The 16,987-nt window shown below is 38.9% G+C and overlaps 1 protein-coding gene across 1 annotated transcript in view; it reads left to right on the top strand.

Moving 5' to 3' along the window:
* PARD6B (par-6 family cell polarity regulator beta) overlaps positions 1-16,987 on the top strand; it is a 72,053-nt gene that overhangs the window by 35,945 nt on the left and 19,121 nt on the right. Inside the window, exons 5-6 of the mRNA XM_054218944.1 lie at positions 3,666-3,767; positions 6,149-6,282. The gene's annotated coding sequence lies outside the window, so the exon portion shown is untranslated. The remainder of the gene's footprint in view (positions 1-3,665; positions 3,768-6,148; positions 6,283-16,987) is intronic.

Genomic DNA, 16,987 nt, shown 5'->3' with positions numbered 1-16,987 from the left:
CCTCACACTTGCCACGGAAGAAGCATCTTGCAGTGAAAAGATTGTACTAGAAGAATTTTAGTGCCAGTTATTTAACTTTTTGTGATGTCTTCCTTAGGGCACTGACTTCAACAAAGTAAATTAATATCTTTTTAAGTGGCTTCAGAGCCTCTCAAGTATAATTATCAAATTGTGATTTTTAACTGAGCTATGATTTTAACCAGTGACACAAAAGCAAAAAAAATTTAATTGTCATAACCAGACTCTTGTATATGCTGTTCTCATTGTTTCCATGGGTCACTGTTGTTTACCTTTTTAGATACGATTGTTTGTGCTTCTTGTATATCTGAGAGCACAATTGAAAATGATAGTTATTCAGAGAGGCACAGCTGGTTTAGTTACATGTGGAAATTCTCTACTTCCATTTCTTTGGCTCCTAATCCACGGAAGAGGATGTGTAGTTAGATACAAAATCTCTGCTTATGTTTTGTTGTGTGGTGTTTTTTGTTTTGGTTTGGTTTTTTTTAAATATGTATGTTGATCCTCCAGCATACCCACCAGTTTATAAAAGCACAGGCTAGTGGTTCTCAACCCACTGAACTTTCTTGCAGAACTTGCCCCCATAAATTATGTGTTTATAAATCTTGCTTTATTACAGTTCCACAGACCAGCTGCTAGCTGCTTATCTTTGTCTCATGGACTTACAGTTTGGGAACGTCTTCCCTGAGGTCCTAGGTGTGAAACCTGGTTTCATCACTGGGGAAAAGAGAGGAAGAGGTTATTTTATTTGGTTCGCTGCGGCTAGGGTTTGCTGACTTCTCAGGAACATACCAACCTCAGTTTTCCCTTTTCTCACCACTGAGCTGTTGGTTTACAGTGATTAGTTTTACTCGTGATCCTTTTATGTTGTTCTGTGTTAACATATGGGATCAAAGACCGAAATAGAATATAGAGAGATCCTTTCAAAAAAGTCCCTGTCACAACTAGAAATTGCACAATATCTTTGACTTGTAGCTCCAGCTGCTTTTTGTTATTTTCCTGAAAAAATAATAGTTCTTATAAAATACAAAATAACAACAGTCTGTGGTTGTTTAACTGGTACAGCTTGAACTGCAGTGTTTGCAAGGATCAGGTCTCACTGCCCTGCATGCAGGGTGCCATTCCTGGTTTGTGTTCCAATTCATCATTTGTACTCTGGTTGTGCTGTCTCCTGACTGACTTTGGAGCTGCTGGTTTGCTGCCTCCTTGAGCTTAGTCTTGCTGACTTGAATTGTTAGAAAACAAAGCTGAATCAAACCTCCCTTCCTTACCTCCTCCTTCAATTAGCGTAGTAAAACCTAGTAAGAGGAATACATGGTTTTTTCCCATGGTCTGCTGTGCTCTGGTGCTTGTGCTGAGCACTCTGCTAAATCTTCAGTAAGATAAAGTAAAATACATTGCACAAGGGGAAATAAATCTGGTTTTATAATGTGGGGTTTCAGACCAGTCCTGCTTTCTATGGCTCGTGAGAGGTTGCTGTACCAAGAGAATCATTTCCCTTTGTCATGTGCTGACTCCTCTTGAACTCCTCTGTTGCTGTGGTTCTGCAGGCTGCTGCAGAGTGACTCTTCTTGAATCATATTTGCATATCATTTCCTTTCACCACAGGCTGCTTGCTGGAAAATCAGCTCTCTTGTGTCTTGTATTGGTTGTTTGCTTTTACCCTCAAAGTAAGATGGTTTAGATTTGTTCCGTGTCTGCTCCGACCTTGTTTTGTTGGTAGTTTCTGTACTGGGTCTGTACAACATCTCCCTCTCTCTAGCTGTGTCCCAAACTGTGCTTATATTTACAGTAGTTATCTAGCATTTAGCTGTAAGAGTGGCTTTTCCCCTCGTCCTTTCCAAGACCAACTTTAGCAAATAAGTTTGTTACCGTATCTTTGGAAAGTTCAGGCTCAAATTTTAATCTGTTGTAGTTTACCTGAGTGTGAATCTCACCTCAGACAGATCACCAACCTGTTTTTCGCAAGTGCTTTATGATAGAGGAGGGGTTTTCTTGTCTACCATTGACCCAAAATAATTCGACAAAACAAACGTCAAATTGATCTGCTTCGGCTCCTTCATTAGATATTCGTTCTGTATTTTTATTTAACATTAGGAAATAGAAATCTGAATCCATTCACAGGGATCCTGCTTGAGTGTCTGTGCTTGCTTTCTATTGGATATAAAGTACATACTGTAAAGATAACAGAGTGTGTCTGTTGTGTATACTGTGTGTATACAGTTATGCCGCTGCTGGGGGAGGTGTCCGTGGATATGTGTGTGTGTATATATATATATATATTTGGTGGATGTAGTGCTGAGATTGGTAATACAGGACATACTGTTGGTTTGTTTACAGTAGCAAGCTACCACTATTTGATACATCTGTTTGATCTCCTATTACAGAACACTTAGAGCACTATAAAAGCATTTGATCTGCATATACTCATTCTGGTAATAAAAATACCATAAAACCTTACTATGAGTCATTTTATACGTATATAGCTTTGTCTATACTCAGCTTTTAAAAACACGACTTCTTAAGAAAAGACAAATGAGTCATATGATCATTAGTAAAACATCTAAGTACCTATTAGTGTTTATAAAGCATGGTCCATGGGTTAAATGATTTTATAGCAGGCATTTATGCTTGATTTGAGATTCTGGATTAAATCTCAAAATGCCCAGAAAATTCCCTGCAGCATTAGCCCAACTCCAGGTTCTCCCTGTTCTAGCTGAAAGATCTTTACTCCTCCCTATGACATTGAAGGAGGAATATCCTCTAGCTCAGTGTTTGGGACAAGTATCTCTTTTGAAGGGATCCTCATTCCTAGGTATTTTTTAAGCCTATTAAAATTGTAGGCAGGACAGCTTTACTCCAGAAATGAACCAAGACCTCCATTGTAGTTGAGAAAGCTTGTATAAAAGTGCCTCTCTTTTTTCTCATCAGTGGGTTGCTGCTCTCTTTTACAAATTAGGATGCCTATTTGGGTGTTTTACTGGAGGTTTTCCTGGTTTTGCTTTTATCTTTCCCTTCAGAGGGCTCTTCCTAGTTCTTGTCTTATCCATGGTTTTTGGCTCATACGTTCCATTAGCTATAGTGCTCTCCTTGGAGGCGTGTGTAACTGCCACCTAACATAGCACTGGAAGTTGTTGTATAGGAAATTGGGTAATTCTTGATAACACAACACTTACTTAGCAGGATTTCAGATAAGGTTTGGGCTCTCTTACAGATATCAGAAACAAGCTTGGTTGTATTAGGTAGCAAAATCCTAATAAAATCAAAGGCAGTTTAAAGGCAGTTTTCCTTTTAAATCCATCATTACCCCTCATGTCTACAGTATTTCATAAAAGAAAGTAGATGATCTTGTGCGAGTAGTAGTGTGGAAATTTGGGGAGAAGAGGGAAGGATCTGGTTACAGTTTTGATGTGGGAGTCCTGTCATCTACTATCAGTTTTTTTATTGTGTCATGGATTACTTGAGAAAGTAAATTTGGGTTTTTTTCCAATCTGTACTTTATAACATAGTGCAAAAGGGCCCTTGTGATAACTTTTCTGAATAGGTGTTTTTTGAAATATTCATGTGAAAAAACAGCGAAGTGAAAAAAAAATGTAGTGTTTATCTTCAAGATTCATCCTCATGTGAGATACTTTTTTTTCATGCAGATTAGAAGTGATGCATCAGAGATCCTGGACGAGACCATTCTGCTCCTTAAAGACAAGGCGACAGAAATGAACCACATCTGTGGCAAAGTTGATAAATTAGAGGTTTGTTCATTGCATTAGAAAATTCACATCCTTCTTTTTATGTGTTCTATACATTAACTGTCCAGGTATTTATATGGAGCACTCAGGTGTTTATGGCTCTCTGTTGTCTTATGTTTATTTTTAAATCAGTATGTTTACCCATGGTTCAGCATATATAAGTATTTATGGTTTTGGAACGTCACTGAATAATTTATTGCTGTGGATTCTACAATTCCTAATGGTATATTAAAAGCATTAGGTGTGGTTTTGGTGTTAATAATAACGCTAATAATGTTAATTTGTTTTGCGACATGAAGGAGTATCTGTGAAAGTATTTATAACTTCAAAAATTCAAGTCTCACATCCATTGCTGGACATACCCATTTTAAGTTGTTGATGATCATCTTAGGTAGCAGTGGAGAAATCTCGGAGCTCCCATCTTCTGGTGTGTCTGGTTTGGTGTTTATTGTATCCTGACTGAGGGAAGCCAGTATGACTCACTAAGATGATGCCCTCACCATATTTAGTAAGCAGTAGTTAAAATTTGTGTCGTCTGAGGGCAAGTTTGCCTCTGGGAGGAATATAATGAAAACATGACGAGATAAATTGTGTAATGTTTAAAGTCAGTTTTAACTGACTCAAAGCGAAAGAAACCAAGTGTTTGTGGCATTAAATCCAGATAGGCAGTGCTTAAGCTTCAGGCTCTGCCTCTGTACAAAGTGATAGCCTCTGGTAAGGTTTATTACTCTGGGAGGGACAGGACAATTGACTTAGCTCTCAGCAAGTTTTCGTTAAATGCAATTAATTTCTTGTAGTTTGTATTTTTACACCTACATTTGGTAACAGACTTATCGAACTGCTTCGTGTATTATGGACTTCCACCACACCAGGAGAAAGCTTCAGACAGGAAACTGAGGAAAGGCATTTTAGAACAAAAGTGGGAGTCAACTGTTAACTTGTTTAGAACCTGTCTAATTTTCAGAACTGAGTACCCCAGTCCAAGAAATAGTGAGTGGGGTCTCACCATACTTGACAATTTGGCCACACTTGAATGTATACTTAAGCTGGGACTGTGAAATCTAAGTGAATCAGGTTCCAAACCAACTGTTTCTGGAAGTGTCTCACCGATTTAGTTCTTTTTGCAAATTCCATGCTCATAGGTGGTTGGGATTTTGGGGGGAGTGTTGGGGGGGGATGTTCTTGTCTTTGAACAGGAAAATAAAATTAAAACTCTAAGCAATTACTTGTGCCAAAAGTATGGTAAGCAACAGGGCTCCTTATTACTTTTTTCCCCTCTAATACAGGGGGAAAAAACCCACCAACCTTCCTGACCCCGGTCGCTTAGTACAACTGTAGGGATACAGTAATTTGGAATATGAAGAAAACACCAGTCTTTGCCAGGCTGCCCCTGAATAATGCAGCAGAATGTCATTGAGAGGCTTTTTTTTGGTTATCAGGGGAGGATGATACCTTGATTGGCTAGGAATCAGTTTTTCTCCCTAACGTTACCAGCTGTAATGGCAGTAATCTGAGAGCACAAGATTAAATTGGCAATTTGAGCAGTAGTTAATGTTTTAATTAGAACTTTTAAATTTAAAGCTTAGCATCCATGGGGATTTTCAAGGAAGAAATTAACTTGTACTCCCAAGAGTAGAAAAGAGGGGGACTGTTGTGTAATGGTTATGTAGGATGGGAATCTGCTGGGTTTTAATTTTGATGTTGCCACTGGTATGTTTTGGGCAATTAATTTACCTCACCTTCCCCATCCCTAAAATGGGCAGTGCTCAACTTCTCAAAAAAAAAAAAAAAGTGAAGCTTAATGCTTAATAGAGAGTATCAAGATTCTTTACAAACTGTTCTGTATTTTCACAAATAAATACTGTGGTCTTTCTAGTTGTCTTTCGTTATGGCTCAAATTTCAACTGAAACTGAACACATGTGTGTTTTAGGTCAATAATTCCTGACCTTTTTTAGCTAAAAGTCACCTGTCCTTATCTCTTCCTCTGCTGTCTCATCCCTCCTACCACTTTGGCCACTTTCTCGCTCCCACCAGTAGTAGCAGTGTCTTTGCAGGTTCTGAAGAGCTTTTCACCTCACTGCTGAAATGTTGCCAGACCTTTAGATAGTAAGTGCCTACACACTCTATGCTGTAAAGGGAGCAAAAGTCTGCCCTTAGGTAAGGAGAAAAATTAGCTGTAGGTCATGACCAGTGGTTCTTCTCATGGCTGTAAACATCTGTAGTCTACTCCTGAGTATGCACCCCTTGGATATTTTTATTAGCAATACTGCACTCTGAAATCTTGCTAAGCTTTTACTTTGACTTCTGATCTCTAGTTCGGATAATGTTGAAACCCAGCACAGGTGCTTTTAATTTTCATTAGATGTTTTTCCTCTCTCCATAGGCATTTGTTAAAATGGTTGCCACCGTGTTTCCCTCCTAGAAGAGCAAGTGCTTGAAGCAGAGAAGAGCTGCGGTACCGTTCTTAGTACCGTTTGCAAATTATTTCAGTGTGTAACTGTCTCTTCATTTAAAAATGTGAGTATTTTTAAAGCTGCTCCTAGCAGATAGGAAAGTGATGTTAAATACCCTTGCTATATCAAATGTGGCTTTACAGCATGTTTAATTATTAATTTTAAGTGATATAAAATAACTAGGTATAGTTTGCTTCTGTAAAGGGAATTTTTCTATATTTTTTAAAAATTTACATAATTTTCTTTTTCTGAAGTGTTGCTACTTAGGCATTGAATAGTTCCAGCAGTAATTTTTGCAATTCAATTTTCTACATTTTGCTCCTGAATGAAAGGATCTTCTCTGTATATGTATATGCAAACAGGAAGCTTGTTATACATCATCTTGCAGTGAGAGACATAAGCATAGATTGTTCTTTCTATTTAGTCTTTGTTTTTATGTCAGTTATTCCTTTATAGGGTCTGTGGATGAGCACTAGAGGGGGATGAGAACTCTTTCAGTGAGTTTTAGCGATATTTGCTGATAGAGGAAGAATCTTGAGAGTCAGAGATAATGAGATCTGATGTGGACTCGAGGAAAATTTACATAGTCTTCGTCCTTTCTGTCCTAGTTCTTTTCCAATAGTGTCTTCATGCCACTTACCTCTACACTCTGCTTTCCTTCTCTAAGCTCCCAGGTCATTCTCTGAATCTGTCATTTCCCCAGCAATTCATCACAATCTCTAGTTAGCCTTTTCTGAACTCATCCCTTCCATTCCTCCCTCTCCATCTCGATGTGAATCTACCATGTTTTCAGTCTTAGCATATCTCCATCAGGATCCTTGTTCTAGTCTCAACTACCTTCCTGCCTTCTTTTGTTCCTTCTGTATCCTTCTGTATTTTCACCATTATGTTTCCCTCCTCATTTTCTTTAGCGCCAGGATTCATAATACCTGGTAGGCAAAAATGGACAGGTATTGGTGATCCTGTACGTACAGCTGAACCGCTCCAAATTTTTGTCTCGTGTCATAGCAACTGCTGGAAGCTTCAGTTGCAGGAAAAGTCCAGTTCCGTTTCTGCAGATCCAGGACAGACCTTAACTGCTTAAAGAGAATAATGAATATTCAATCTGGTTAACAGAGGTGCAGACAGGAGATGGTGCATACTGATTTCATCTTCAGCTGTCAAACTCTAGTGAATCTTTAGAAAACCACAGTTTATATAGACTCAGTAAAGAGTCGTAACTTGGCCAGATTTAGTAATATTTTCATAGGAATGGGAAAATACGTCCCTGATAGGAGGGCAGTGTACTGCCAATTTAAAATCTCTGCTGTAGCTTATGAAGGCATTAGAGCTTTTCAAAAGAGCTAAGCAACACATACTTTTCCCTAATTTCATTATCTGAATTGGCTTGATTTTGTTCCCTAAAACTTTCCAAACATGTTAAAGCTGCAGCAGATACCCAGTCTGGAAAATATATCAAAGCTGGAAGTTTTACACGGTTGGTCTGCCTATACAAATAGTGTTGTATAACTGGGACGCCAATAAGAATGTGGAAAAGGCCAGACTATTTACTCAGTAGCTGGCTTGAGTTGGGCTTGAAGACGTATAGGGTTTTCAGGATTTTTTTCCTTATCATTACAAAGAAAAAAATTGAAATACTGTGTAACTGTGTATTCCTGCTTGCAGACATCTTGGAATTATAATATTAGTGAACAAAAGAGGAAAAATAAATAGGGAATGCTGTAGCTTCCTACTGTACAGATCTTATCCCTCCCTCCCATCCTTTCCCCCAAAAATAGTACCTCTAGAAAGCATGGTAAGAGAGGTAATGAGGATGAGCACAGATAAGGAAAAGTTCTCTCACAGGAATTTCTAAACAGACAAAGACTCAGCCTGAGGGAGGACAAGACAGCACAGGATAGAGATTCATGAAGTCATTCTGTATGTGCAGCAGGTGAATAGAGAATGATTATTCACTCCCTCCCATAACTCAAGAACCAGGGACATCCAATGAAATGATCAGCAAGCAGGTTCACAATACAAAAGGGGAGGTACTTAACTTTACACAATGTATTAATATGCCAGAGAATTTATGTCCACAGGATGTTCTATATCCCCAAAGCAATCAGACAAATTCATGGGGAAAAAAAAATCCAGCAATGGGTATTAAACAAAATATCCATCCTTCAGCCACAAATTCTTGAAGACTGGGAAGTAAGCTTGTGTTTTTGCCCTTTAAACCTTTCCCTAGGCAACCCCTTCAACTGGTCACCACTTAAGAGGGATTATTTGGCTGCATGGACCTTTGAATAATGCAGTGCAACTACTTGTTAATAATTTTTACACCATGGTTCTCACTGTAAATTCTGGCTCCATTCTGCTCTGTGCTGGTAAGGGACTATTCACTTCTAGTAGAAGTATGCAGGAAAGGATTGAATTATTTAAGGACATAAATGGAGTTTGAATTTCTGCAGCAACTTTCCTTTTGGTTTGACTGTTGTCTGAAACCTAATAAGATCCGTGCCAACTACCCAAGTTTCTGTACTCTCTCCAAATCTGTTTCTTTCTAGTTGTCCACCCCTTTTCCCCTCTTATGTAGGATATCATTGCAGAGATGCCCTTTTGGCATCTTTTGCCATTTGAAAATTAGAACTGTTCTGACCATTTTTGTAGGTGAGTTTAACTTGTTCTGAAATGATAGTAACTGATGTGTCTCTCTCCATAGTCTGATCAGACTGGGTAAAAAAAGTTTGAGTTCCCCTCTCTCTGAGTAGAGTGGAGTATGTCCATCTATATGTATTTCGACTGTTTTTTCCTCTTCTAATTAAACATGCATGCTATTTTAAATGTAAGGAAAATCTCATTCTCATTGTTTTGCAATTATGTTTCAAAGTGCAGCTAAATTCTGTAATGTTTGTCTTTTTTATTTTTGTCTGTGTTTTTTGGGTATTCAGAAAGTTATTTCGGACAGACTCCAGCGCATAATGACACAGGGAAAGGTGTCTAATCTGTGGGAGAAAAATGAGTAATCAGAATTCACTTTTTGTGTTCGGAATATCCAGGTTGGTCTGAAAAGAAATGACCTTATACTAAATATAAATTACAAATATGACTGGGTAAGTCTGACAGGTTATAAGAATATAACACCTCCTGAGGGAACAGAACAGAGGAAATAACTTTCTCTTGTGAAGTTTGCGGCTCTGTGGAAGAAAAGCTTTTCTTCTGTAAAGCTTGAACTGTGATTTCAAATCTTTTATCCGAAGACGTTATCTGTGCCCTGGCTGACTGGGGTTCAGCAATCTTAGAGAAAGGACAGGAAATCTATTGTAGAAAACTTCAGCATGTAGAGTTTAAAAAAAACCAACTAGTATCTTTTCCAATGGAAGAAAACTGAATGTCACCAACTCTTGCTGTTTTGTCATGCATCTTGTGATATCTGTCATTTTCTTAAAGCCAGAAATTTTCTTTCAATGTCATTGACTGAGAATCTTGACGAATATTTACTTTTAGAGTAAGTTTTAACGCTCGTATAGTTGCAGGGAAAGGCTTATAAAATCATAACCTCCAAAAAATCTCATGCTGATGGTATCAAGAAAAAGGTGCATGTTTGTTAGATTTATCTCTTTTTTTGGAGGCTTTTTATTGTCTTTCTTTCTACTAATATTATAATCTCTAGACAGCAGCTGCTTATCTGACGTGAGGTTTGCTATCTTGTCTTTGCTAAGGTGCTGGCTAATGGTTTTTCCTGACACCTGGGGTGAATTCTGACAAATTGAACTGGGAAATTGATAACGGGATATGAAGCATTCTGTGTGCTACTTTATTAGTTCATCTGAGCTCAGTAATGAGCAAAAGTTACTGATGAGTTACACTGACTAAAGTATCTAGGAAAGAGACATGGACTTAACAGGGGTTTTTTTCTGTGGTTACCAGTGTAAGGTGTGGAAGTGGACATGGACTTCTGGCTGCAGTCTCCATAGTAGTAGTAGATTCATTCTCTGAGAGAAGGAAGCTCAGGAGGACTAAGGAGCTATGTAGAGTTAAGGTTTTGCTTAATGTAGAAGACAGCTAGCTGGGTTTGAATTTTCATAAATAAATCTTATACAAAAATATATCACTGGAAGAAGAAATGTTTCCTATATTGAGATTTTGCATTTGTTTAACTTTTGCAGATGGTCCTTCAAATGTAACTTGATGTCGGTTTCAGCTTCGCTGTTTTCTATACATTACCAATTTCTTTTCTTGAAGACTCCAAAGCAGCACATATTGGGATTTCTGTTACTGTCTTTGCCAGTGACAATGTGTGATCACATATATGTCATGCTACTTCTTTATGTCCTAATTTACCTCACAAGATAATGTTTAGTGTTTCCAAAATGCTATGAGATTTTTCTGACAGCCTTGAAGAAAAATATTTGTTAAATTATTACTAAAACATACCAGATGGGAAAGATGTGAAGAGACAAAATAGAGCAGAGTATTTCAAAACTGAGGGTGTACTATGTTCATATTTAAAACTCATTAATTTTCAAGTGTTGAATACTACCAGCCATCTTTTTAGTATTGGAGAAAATAAAAACAACCTGACACATACTTAAATATGTAATGGTAAGAACTTTAGGTTCAGCTTATTTTACTTGCAGCTATGCTTGAAGTTCATCCAGTTCTGTTCTGATTTGGACTGATTCATTAACTGGTTTGGGAGCCCCAGAGAAGTCCCACTGGTTCTGTGTTGGGAAAGATAACAGTTAAAATGGAAAGATTCAAGGGAGGAGATGCAGCAAACCCAGAAGTCAAGATTTCAGCTACCCGTGGCTTTATCCCTCTTTCGCCTGCTTCTTTGAGGGAGCCTACACAATTCTTGAAGTTAAGCAAGAATTTCTTGCTAGTTTGCCGAGTCTGGCATAGAGTGGAAGAGCTTGAGAGACGCTGCAGTGCTGTGCTTGGACATCAAGCGGGACTGATTTGGAGGAGCAGATTGAGAGTGCTGGGGCTTGAACACTGCAGGCAGGAGTAGGAATGTACACGTGCAGGCACCCCTGTATTGAGAGCATTAGGGAAGGCTGGGGGAGAAGTGGGAGCCTGGCTGGTGGGGTGCAGCAGGCAGTTTTCAAGTGTGCAGGAACAGAAGTCAAAATACAAAATACTGCCTGTTCCCACTTGAACCGATTTTGTTTGAATGCCCCTACAGCAGTTGTGAAAAAGCCTTTACACTACAGATGTCATTGTTGGACTGTCCAAAGCAGGACAGCAGAGTGGCACATAAATAAGGATTTGTGTTCTGAGTTACATATATAGTGATGGGGAGAAACCGTAGTGTAGTTGCTGCTCTGCAGAGAGCAGTTGGTGCAAAGGGTCTCTTGTACTAAATAGATGCCACTTAGGGGAGACATCAGCTTTTAATCGAGCCATCATGCTGAAACGGTAGCGGAAAAAAAATATATCTAGCTTATGTGCAACAAAGAAGTTAAAATAACAATTCCGATTCTTTTTTTTAATCAGTGCTAAGATTGGCTTCTGACTTCCTGTTCCCTAATGGGAAGGGATTAGGTCCTTTATGTTTTGAAAGAGACCGAGCCAATTCCTGTTGCAAAATTCCAGTATTGAAATCAAATGAATGAATAAAAACAGTTAGGAAAGACTTGATTTGTCAGAAAGCCACCTTCATTAGTGCTCTCATCTCTTTTCTATCACAGAAATTGTTTTTAAGCTATAATTGCGTTTCACTGACAAAAGCTTCTGGCTACATATGTAAAGATTTGTGAAATACTGCCTTTCTGTAAGCTGGTATAATCTGTGCCAGAAAATAGAAACCCAGCCTCTGCGTGTAGAGAGCTCCTCCTCCAGAGTGCAGTTTCAGTGGCTCTATTGGTTAGTATTGTTGAGCTTTAAATATATTCTGCAGTACAGGGTTTACTAGGCTTTGATGCTTGCTCTTGAAAGGCAAGAAAAAAATCTTCTCTCAGAAATGTTTTACATAACATTGCTCTGTGCAGAGTTTAAGTGAATTAGTTACAGAAAAGATTTTAGCTGGCGCCAGTGAAATAATTGGTAAATGTCTCTTCACCCTCCCCTTTTCTCATGTTCCTGTTGGCTGTTCCTGTAAGGAATGCAGCAAGCAGTGGCTCCTGCTCGCACTATTGATTTAGCATTTGCATGTTATACATTGCAGTTCTGCGCTGGCCTGTCTTCTGGGCAATATAGGATGTCTTCGGTTGTATCAGATTTTCTGTTTCTACTTGCATTTCTGTCTCCCATATGAGGCTCTGTGCCGTTATATCCATTGTCAAACAGGATTGTGTGCACTCATCGTTACAAAACAATGCGTGTAAAATACCTAACGCTTCACAATCCCCGTGGTTCAGGGTTCCTATTCATAAACCTCTGCTGCCGTCGATTCTTAAGAAACAAAAGCAATAAAATAATAAAAGCTAAAACTTGGCTGCTGTGTCTCTGGCATGAATGCCCCAGGGCCAGCAGAGGAGCACGTTGTGAAGGGTGCTGTTAGGTCCATTTCTTAGCAGAATTGTCTGGATTTTTCTCACAACATCCCTGTTTCTTTGTTACAGGTGTGCCATTTACACATCTGGTATTAAGCAAAATTAACCACATTTTCCAAAATGTTAGAATTCTCTTACTAAAAAACCGTGACTGTTTTCCTTGTTTCAGGGTTTCTTTTGGTTATACTGTTTTTCTCAGTTTATGCTCTACCAGCTACATCTTAAATTCTAGCTGAGCTGCAGAAGCGTACTGCAGGTTAGATGATGTTAGGGTTAAACATTTCAAATGCGTTGTAATACATTGAGAAATTACGTTCTTGCTAGCCATAGTTGTGGTGAGCTCGTTGGGAACTTTGTTCTACCATATTTCTGTGGATTATTGTCTCCACAGCATGGTATGCTCCACCACTTATTTCTGTAACCATGTAATATATACTTTTGTAATGGTGTCTCATCAGAGGAATGTCTGTAGAAATTGTGGTCTCAGTGTGACAAAAGCAAAAATGTCTTTGTTTATTTTGTTCCTATTTTTAATTCTGCACCAAAAAAAGTTGCCCTTTAAAGTGATTTTATGTTTACGAACATTTTACTTTATTATTTTTTTTTTCATAATTTATAGTGGGGGTTGGATGGCTTAACTGAGATCAGGGTGCTAAATCTTGAAGCAGGTGGTTGACGGCAGTTCCAGGCACAAACTGCTTTCTGGGTAAACACACCAGACAAATGGGCAAAAGGAAAGACATGCACCATCTTGCTGACAGGAATTGGAGGCATAGAGAAAAAAAATTACTTTATTATGGTTGTACCATAAATCTACAGTATGGCCTGGCACTGCATTGAAGCATCCACAGAACCTTGAGTAGAAGACTCTCTTTGGATGAAACTTCTTTGCTGAACTATTGTAGCACTTCTGCTTTCCACCTGAAGTCCTTTTCTAAAGGATTAAAAAAGAACAGGTGAACAGAGGATCCATAACTGGATAAACTGGTACAAGACCCAAGAAGATACTATGAGCTAGTAAAAGGTTTAAATAGAAAAATTCTCACTCCAGATAATTCACACAGAGTAATCTCTATGTTAAAATTTGGATGAAGTTGGCATGAGGGAGTTTTGGAAAGGAATTTTTATTCTGATTTGGCTTTTATAATATGGAATGCGTTATAGCTTGTGGATTTTCACAGTATCCTAAAGTGATACTTAAAGAGGAGCAACTCTCATATAAATCACCCTTATTGTAAATCAGGTTGACTTTTTCTGGAAGTACATTTATAGATTAAGATGAATGAAATATGAAGGCTGTCTGGGAAATAAAGATCTTGACCCTGTATAAATACTATCAAATAAAGTTAACCATAGGTATTTGTATAGCTATCAACTCTCATGCAAAGTGATCCACGAAATAGTGTTGTTTGTGAAATTAGTCTGAATCTTAGCTTTCACTAAAGTACTTGAGATAATCTGTGTACGAGGTGAGAGGTGAAGAGTCAGATACTGTAGAAACTTTTTCTTCTCTCCCTTTCGACAAGTGACCGTGGTGCTGCTAAAGGCCACATGGCTGTTACTAAACTGCTTGTTCTCCTGCAAAATGCCCTGGGTAAGGTAGGTCAGTCAGAAGGTGTTATGATTTTTACACAGGCGCACTCTGACAAATGTGCATTCTGCTTTCTTGCCCCAGATAAAGCCGGAGTCTTATTCTCACCCTGTGGCACTGTCTGCCCATGGAGATTATTGCTGCCCTCCCCGGCTGCACACAGGTGGCAGTTAACTTCCCCCTTCCTCTCTTCTTTCCTCCATCTCCTTGTGCTGCCACATAGATGTTCCTACTTGGGACACTCATCACTTTTTAAAAGTGTTTTGTCAATTCATTTCCAGTGCCTCTGGCTTTTCCATGTGAGACTGTTACGTATGGAAGTCTCCTGGGGCATTCTACTGCCCTTCTCCATGACTCATTTTCCTGATGACTGCTCATCTTGGTCGTTGTTCATACTTCCTCCACTTGGATTTTGTTTGGGACCTTTATTTAAAGAGTTGCGTGTCATCTAGGAGCATGTGTAGCTGTTAAATGCATTTAGAATAAATACCTGTATTACGAGGCAATAATGAGGAAAAAGGAATAACTAGGAGTCCAATAGGTGAAGTGGTGCCAAGCCTGTGTGAAGAAGATGGCAGTGTCTGGATCTTTTGTTGATATGTTGAGGTAAAGTGAAACCAAAGTTTCATTTTCTTACATATGTTGAATTATTAACTGAGGCAGTTTAGCCACCACTTCTGCAGTGGGGAGGGACACCAGACAAGAGGCAGAGAAGCCTAACTGGGGTTGAAAATCACTGCAGCTCTCTTAATGCAAGCTGTTCTCTCTTTGAGCTTTCCATTTAATGTCTGAAGTCTGCCACATTAATTCTTGAAGTAGCTCTTAAATGGGTAGCTGTAAAAGGGGTAATCTTGGTCCAATATACTTTTGAAAATAGGAACTTGAATGTTGTAACAGGAGAGACGCATATCTTTGTTTCCTAGCATCGAAACTGTCTCAAGTAAATAAGCAATTTCACAGTAGTCGTCAAAATTATTAAAGATGTTAATGATATCTGTGCAACTTTTTTTAGTACAGAGAAAGCTACTCACAAAATGAATTCAAATCTCAGGAAAAGGGCAGTAAGGAAGGAATTGAGGACACTAATACTTAAACATATGGGTTTCATTAATATGAGAATGAGTTAAGTGTTGGAAATGCTCAGTGAATTCAAGAAACACCTGGGCTCCTTTGTGGAGACAAAAATCTGGTGAAAGATCTGGGGTGGAAGTAAAAAGGCATGAGTTTTAAGTATGAAGGATCTGGGACCAGATGAGGGTTTTTTCACTATAAAGAATGCCTTGTGTTCAAGTATTTGTGGCATGAATATATCCTGTTAGTGTCCTTTTTCAGTTGTGTGCAACATAGGCTGACATTTTTTTTTACACACATGCTATTTTAATTGGTTTTTTTTTTTTTTTTTCTGTTTCTAGTCAATGGGAATAGGACCCCAGCAGCTAATAAAGTTTTGCCAAAATCAGATCACGGTAGGTAACATTGGGAGTACACCCAAAGAAAGGCATCATCCAGACAAATTGCACCATGCTGTAGTTTTATGAAGGTAAAATAGTTCTGTGGACTAGTAATAGGAAATGGCTGAGAGACCTTTAGCCAGAAGTCACAATTTCAAGTTTCATGCACTGACTTTATCATTACAACTGGGGCATATATTGGAGCCAGTGTTCGTGCACTGTTGCTGTGCAGTGACTTTTGTGAAAAGGTTTTGTCCAGCTTCCAGTGGGTAGGTTTCCACTTCACGCACCATCACTGGATGTGCTCCTCTCCCTGACAGCTTCTGTAAAGAATCTTCCTTTAGAATTTGCCCATCTAGATCAGGACCTGCTGATCTAGATGGGTATCTGACATACTAATGGTAGGTGTCACGCACCAAAGTGGTCCATCAGATGCTTTCTTTATAAGCACCCATGTAAAACGTGACACTTGGTAAAAGGCACAAATGAAGATCTTGCAAATTTTTTTCTTTTTTTTTTTTTTCTTGGCAACAGCTAAGCAGAACTTCATGGCACATAACTTCAGAAATGTTTATTCCTCGGTGACCTGGTGGCCACAGCAAATTCCTTTTCACTTGCATTACTGAAATGCTTGTGTGTTCTTTAAGATTATTACTAGAAGCACACTGAATATCAGATGAAATACCATTTTGGCCAAAACTAAAACAAAGTTTATCATCGTGTCTTGTCATCCTCTAAGTCACAGGCCTAAGTTTTTGGGACAAAATGTTGATCACCTTTAGTGTTCAAGGGGGTAAGAAGTTAGGAGGTTTTTTTTTTTTCTTTTAAAGCTAATTTTTGTAAAAAAAAAAAATAGTTTAAAAATGGCGCATTTAGCAAGGTGGAGAAATGTTCCATCTGCTGGTATCCATCCCTTCCTGGCTGGGCCATTTTCTGTGCCTGGCAGGCAGTTTTGTGGGTGATGTAATGGTGGTGTTGCAGGAAAGGTGCTTTGCTGTGCTGGAGCCTCTAGGAGCCGTAACGACGAGCATTTCATTTCCAGAGGCTCCAAGACAAATGCGCACACGCAGGCACAGGCGCACACGCTGTGGTTCCCTTGCACGCTCCCTCTACCAGCATATTCCCCTGCCCCCACCTCTCTTACAAAGTGTTTCTCCCTGAGGCAAATTTCTGGCTGTCTGGAGTACCAAACATGCACAGGCACTTTCTCTTTTCTTTAAGATTTCCTAATGTAGCTATTATAAGGCA

The sequence above is a fragment of the Rissa tridactyla genome, chromosome 12, assembly GCF_028500815.1.
Source record: "Rissa tridactyla isolate bRisTri1 chromosome 12, bRisTri1.patW.cur.20221130, whole genome shotgun sequence".
NCBI lineage: Eukaryota > Metazoa > Chordata > Aves > Charadriiformes > Laridae > Rissa > Rissa tridactyla.
The sequence above is the reverse complement of the archived record's forward strand: the minus strand, read 5'-3'. Positions and strand labels throughout refer to the sequence as shown.